Below are 6171 nucleotides of genomic sequence, written 5' to 3'. Positions count from 1 at the left end.
TTGCTCACAGTCATATGTCTTATTACAGGAGGCATTTCTTTCTAGAAAGCAGCAGGAGGGTGAATCATTGTTGGAGTTTTCCCTAGCTTTGATGGGTCTCCTAGAACGTGTGACGCAGCGATCGCCGTATGTTATGCCAAATTCACAAGTTTTGCTACGCGATCAGTTCATTGAACATGTTTGTGACGTGGCCCTTCACCGAGAATTAAAACAGTTAATACGTCGTCAGCCAATGTTAACATTGTTGGAAGTTCGAAGCGAAGCTCTTAGATGGGAAAGGGAGGGGATGTTGGGGAGTACGAGAGGACCTGTAGCAAGTGTCTCTAGTGTTCCCTGTTGTGTAGCCATTGTGGCAGAGCACTTGTAACAAGTGTCTCGTGTTTCTCGTTGAGTAGCCGTCAAGGCCAGAGCACTTGTAACAAGTGTCTCGTGTTTCTCGTTGAGTAGCCGTCAAGGCCAGAGGACTTGTAACAAGTGTCTCGTGTTCTCGTTGAGTAGCCGTCAAGGCCAGAGGACTTGTAACAAGTGTCTCGTGTTTCTCGTTGAGTAGCCGTCAAGGCCAGAGGACTTGTAACAAGTGTCTCGTGTTCTCGTTGAGTAGCCGTCAAGGCCAGAGGACTTGTAACAAGTGTCTCGTGTTCTCGTTGAGTAGCCGTCAAGGCCAGAGGACTTGTAACAAGTGTCTCGTGTTTCTCGTTGAGTAGCCGTCAAGGCCAGAGGACTTGTAACAAGTGTCTCGTGTTTCTCGTTGAGTAGCCGTCAAGGCCAGAGGACTTGTAACAAGTGTCTCGTGTTCTCGTTGAGTAGCCGTCAAGGCCAGAGGACTTGTAACAAGTGTCTCGTGTTTCTCGTTGAGTAGCCGTCAAGGCCAGAGGACTTGTAACAAGTGTCTCGTGTTCTCGTTGAGTAGCCGTCAAGGCCAGAGGACTTGTAACAAGTGTCTCGTGTTTCTCGTTGAGTAGCCGTCAAGGCCAGAGGACTTGTAACAAGTGTCTCGTGTTTCTCGTTGAGTAGCCGTCAAGGCCAGAGGACTTGTAACAAGTGTCTCGTGTTTCTCATTGAGTAGTATGGTCAGTGGTTAGAGTTGTGTTATCGTCGGGGCGACGATAAAATAGCTGGGGCAGATTGTGGCAAAGTAGATAATCTCCCTCCCCTGGTACTTAGAAACGGCCTATCAGGGCTCAGTCATTGCTTTATAAAGGCTGTGATTAGGCTACCTGGGATGCGTCATTGTTGGCCCCGCCCATCCGGTACGTGTGCGCTTCCGCCTAACAAAGCTGGAGTCGCCTTTTTGCAGCTTGAATAGCCCATTATTCCTGGCTTCGCTGTGGTTTTCAGGCTGTTCTTGCCACCTGGTTAGACTGATTTCATTCAAGTAATCTTCTGAGACTTGTGCTGTGAGCAACTGTATGAGGTGTGTGTAACGCTGTAGTCAATACCTGTAGGACAAAGTTTTGGGAACGTCCGCCTGTTTTCGGGTGGGGAAGATCGCCTCCTGCATAATAGCAGATTAAAGACGGCGTTGCTGTTTTGCTGTTTTGCTGTTTTGCTGTTTAATTAAGTTTTGTTGTGCTCGTATCATTGTATGGTTTTTGGTTATTGTTTGTTTTCGTTACAATTGATTTTTGTTTGATTTTGTAGTGATTTGTTAAAACTTTTGCTTTAAATATATATTTCTTTCCTTTTCATTTTAGTTTTCTTTAAGTGACCATTGTTCATTTTTTTTTTACATTTTGTTGTGTGTTTTGGTAATTGTTTCAGTCAATCAGGCTTTAGATTAATTTCGTTTTGTACATTTGAGTAAATTGTGTTCTTTGTGTTTTAGGCCCCTGAGTCGGGTGGCTAGCTGTCCTAGTATCCTGGTGGTGGTGGTGTTTGGAGCACGGAGTGTGGATTGTCGTTTGTAGTCACTCACCTCACTCTGTGTGTGTGTGTGTGTGTGTGTGTGTGTGTGCTTTTACGAATAGCCACTTTTGCAGCTAGCCTACCCTGCTAGGGGTAAGCCTTCGTAAAACTGATTAATGTATGCCTGGTCGATTCATATCTTTGCCTGATCTTTTAAAAGGTGTATTTTCTACTTTGTGAATTTAATAAATATTTGTATACACTAGTGCCTCTGTCTCTGCCTCCTATGGTAACGAACCTGTGTGTCTAAATTCCATCAAGTATTTAGTTCCCCTCACTTTAGAGGGGTGGCGTAGTCGGTAGTTATATCATAATTAATTAACTTCAAGTTGCCACGCCACATTCTGGCGTAGTCGGTAGTTATATCATAATTAATTAACTTCGAGTTGCCACGCCACACAGGCATACCATGAGTATGTCGGTTCCAAAACACCTGAGAAGAGTTAGTTTAATCAACCTCTTACTGGTTACCCAGAGTTAATGCGCGTGCACGGTGCATGTATAAAGACATTTTCAATGGATCGCCGATTTCACGAGTCACCATGGAAACTCAAAGCGAAAAAAAGAGAGCGGCGTATTTCACAGAGGAGTTGGAAGTTTTAATGTATGCTTGTGAGGAGTTTGAGCCAATAATATAAAAAAGAAGCAATACAGCTGCATCGGCTAAAGCAAGAGAGTTGGCTTGGCAAAAAATAACGGACAGAGTAAATGCGTGAGTGTATTAAATTACAAATTTGGTATTTGCTCCTGTTTTATTGAAATGCAAAATAATGAAGTATGACTTATACATCCTTTTGAATATGTTAAATCACTATGAAAGCATTTACTTTTCCTGCCATTTATTTCTTTAGCTTGAAATAATGATGTATATTTCTTATTTAATACGGTGTAATCCTTCTGGAGCCACAAGAACTTTAAGCCAAGTCAAAATGAAACACAAAAACATTCTGCAAAAAGGTAATATTTGATTACACAATTACTGAACTATTATTATAACAGGATTTAGTATATTCATTCTGTCATGCAGCTAACAGAAAGAAGACTGAAGCCCGTCTAACTGGCGGGGGGCCACCACAACCTCCCCTCACCCCATCTGAGGAGCTGGCTCTATCCCTTAATAAAGGGCGACTCCCTTTCTTTTATAATATTGAGAATTTAACGGGTTGTGTGTTCTTATAGATACTGATGGACGGATTGTATTATTGGACTCTCCAGAAAGAACACAGTCTGTCACAGTTGTAAGTGATTTGTTGTCAGGTACTTTTAGGTTTTTTTGTTTTTTTGCCAAATAATGTATACTTGAATATTTGTCTTGTAGGATGAAGATGATGATGACGATGAAGAGACCACATCTGCTGTGACAGAAGTGGACAATGCTGGTAGATCCACTGAGGTATGATGCATACCATTATGATGTATGGCCCCTTTTTGCATTAGAGTAACAAACTGTCATTGTCCTTTCATAGTACATACCTAGGGATTTGCCCACAGATGAGGGTCCTTCAGCCTCAGCACACAATCTAAGCAGGGTAAGAATTTGTGTCCATGTGTCTATATTTGAATTTTATTGTCTGACCAAACAATCTCATTTATTACATTTTTCCACCTTAGTTGCCAGCAAAGGAGCTGTATAAGGTCCATCTTCAAAAACAAATAAGAAAAAGTGACATGGAGATGGACCTTATACAGCTTCAAATGGAAGAGAAAAGGCTCCTCATTAAAAACGCAGCACTTGAAATAGAATTACTTGAGAATCGCCTTAAGGTGAGAACTTGTCTGAATATTAATCTGTTGCATGTTAAAAGTGGTCCGTCTGTCTGTCTGTGTCTGTCTCTATCTATCTATCTATCTGTATCTATGTATGTATGTGTAAAGCAATATAAAAAAAAAACATTTTAATGAATTTTACTGTTTTTCTGGAAATGAAGAAATAAACTGCCTGGCAGACCATTGCCAAAAAAACTAATAAAAGTAATTTTGACAAATCCTGTCTCTCAAAAGTCTTCCGTCTCTGTTGGCCTCTAAAATCTGTCGGTGTTCCTCTGGGCCATCTTCCTCAATACAAGGAGGGTGGCTCTCTCCTCTTATAGTGGCAATATTGTGAAGCACAACACAAGCCCCAATAATGTTGCATGCCCTCTCTGGACTAACCCGGAGCCTACGCAGACACTGAAACCGAGATTTGAGGATCCCTATAGTCATCTCCACCTTGGCCCGTGTTCGGCTGTGAGCCAGGTTAAACCGTGTCTGTGGTCCAGGCTCAGGTTCAGGGTGGGGTGTCATTAAATAGGGCAGACAAGGGTATCCTCTGTCCCCCAGCAAGTAACCATTGTACTGTCCTGTAATGATTGAAGTGTACAACACAAATATAGTAAAAACAAAAAATTATATAAAGCAAATCATACCCTGCTGAAATGTCTGGCATAATGATGACTCGCGGAAAATTCTGGCATCATGCACAGATGCTGGCCATTTTGCCTCGACATTGGTGATGATTTGGGTTGCCTCACATATTACCTATAGTTAGTGGAAAAAGTAATGACTTTGATGATTTTAAGAAGGGGAAAAAATTAAGTTGTTACCTGCACATTGATACTATGAATAGATTTCCTATTAACATAGTCTCCCTCATTTATTGATGGAGCTTTAATAGGAATGTGAGTGCCATCAATGCACCCAATTACATTTGGAAACCCTGAAACAGAAAGTTATGGAAGTATGAAGTGTGTGCATAATGAATACATGTATAGATATTACTAATATGACTAAATATTAAATATGTGTCATATATTTTACTACAAAGGACAAACCTGCCATTCTGTGGAATTCGTCTTTAATAACAAGCAGAGGTTTATGGCCAGGGAACTGTACAAACGTGGGTAACAACTGTTTAAGTGCCAGGCACACTGTACGAACGGCTCTACACACAGTTGCCTTTCCCACATGCTCTGAATCGCCCACACTGTACAAAAAATGGCCAGACGCAAAAAACCTAAGTGCTATGCACAGAACGTTTTCTGTGCTAAGCGCAGAGCAGCGGTTTGTCACATTTGCGATATGCGGTTTTAAAAGACGTGTTAAATAAACTAATGAATCTTTTGAAAAACGATAACGCTCATTTAAATATTAATTAGGGTATGCAAACACATCAATACGCGGTCTTATAACCCTCTCCCGACGAAAAAAAAAACTCGTATAATTTGTGCTTCTACGTCCACAGGATCCTCGTCAAAAGGTCACGCCATGCTCACCAACCTTCTGAAACGAAGTTACACTGAAACATAACCTGCTCTCGAGCAGGTTGTCTTCAGAGAGTCAGTTGCTATGGTTACATACATACCCAGAAAGTTACCTCTGTTTTTGGAACCGAACGTTGAGGTTATCCACGAACTTACCCTTAAACAGACCCAGGTATGTCACATAACCTGCTTTTTGGAATACCCCCCAGGTGTGACAGACAAAAGGAACAACTGTTACTTTCGTCCCGACAGGAACTCCTGACATTTAAACTCGATTTAATTTTATATAAAAACATTTGAAAATGCAAATTTTAGGATGTGTTAAAGCACTAAATAACCTGTAGATTGATCATTACTGTGACACATGAAACAAGAAAAACAACACGACTAATTAAAAAAATTACCGCTTCAATAATTTACATTTTGTACTCGAAAACAGTTTTACGGACCTAACTTCAGGAAACGATGAGGAAATCACATGATATTTCTCAGCTCCGTCAAGGATTGCATGCTGAACATGCTGTCATAGCTTGGTTGGTTGTCCAAGAAGGAAAAAAAAAGAGTGATTTTAAGTATAGGATGTATTCTAATTCTCACTTTGAATTTACGTAATTTATCCTATTTGACCGTTCTCTCACATACACACACACACACACACATTATATGTGTGTATATAAATCATTTTTTTATTTACCATGCTTTTAATTTCCTATAAGGTATTTGATTGGCCTAGAATGATAAAAATTGTTCCACTCTTTCTAATTACAGTGATTGCTGTCCTATTTAAGTGCAGTTTGAATGTTGGTTTTAATGTATCAAACATGGAATCAAAACCAAGAAGGGCGAGAAAGCCAAACTGGACAGAGGAACAGTGTTTATTGTTAGCCCAGTTAGTGGATAAACACAAGGCCATTCTTAAAGGAAAATTCGGGCCGGGTGTCACAGCAAGGGACAAGAAGCAGGCATGGGAGCATATAGCACAAACAATTAACGGTTCATTCCCCCTGCTTGTGCGCACCTATAAGCC

General features: G+C 40.8%; 1 long non-coding RNA gene across 2 annotated transcripts; it reads left to right on the top strand.

Moving 5' to 3' along the window:
- The first annotated feature begins 2796 nt into the window (after positions 1-2796).
- Positions 2797-5348, top strand: LOC128006166 (uncharacterized). Of its 2 annotated transcripts, XR_008178807.1 has the most exons (5): positions 2797-3143; positions 3224-3298; positions 3372-3434; positions 3517-3669; positions 5126-5348. It is a non-coding gene; the product is annotated as an uncharacterized LOC128006166 (long non-coding RNA). The 2 variants fall into 2 exon arrangements; XR_008178801.1 differs by lacking the exon at positions 5126-5348 and having other exon boundaries at positions 3517-4086.
- The last annotated feature ends 823 nt before the right edge of the window (positions 5349-6171 follow it).

Source organism: Carassius gibelio, chromosome A5 (genome assembly GCF_023724105.1).
Source record: "Carassius gibelio isolate Cgi1373 ecotype wild population from Czech Republic chromosome A5, carGib1.2-hapl.c, whole genome shotgun sequence".
Classification (NCBI taxonomy): domain Eukaryota; kingdom Metazoa; phylum Chordata; class Actinopteri; order Cypriniformes; family Cyprinidae; genus Carassius; species Carassius gibelio.
Note: the sequence above shows the minus strand (reverse complement) of the source record. Positions and strands in the feature narration are given on the sequence as shown.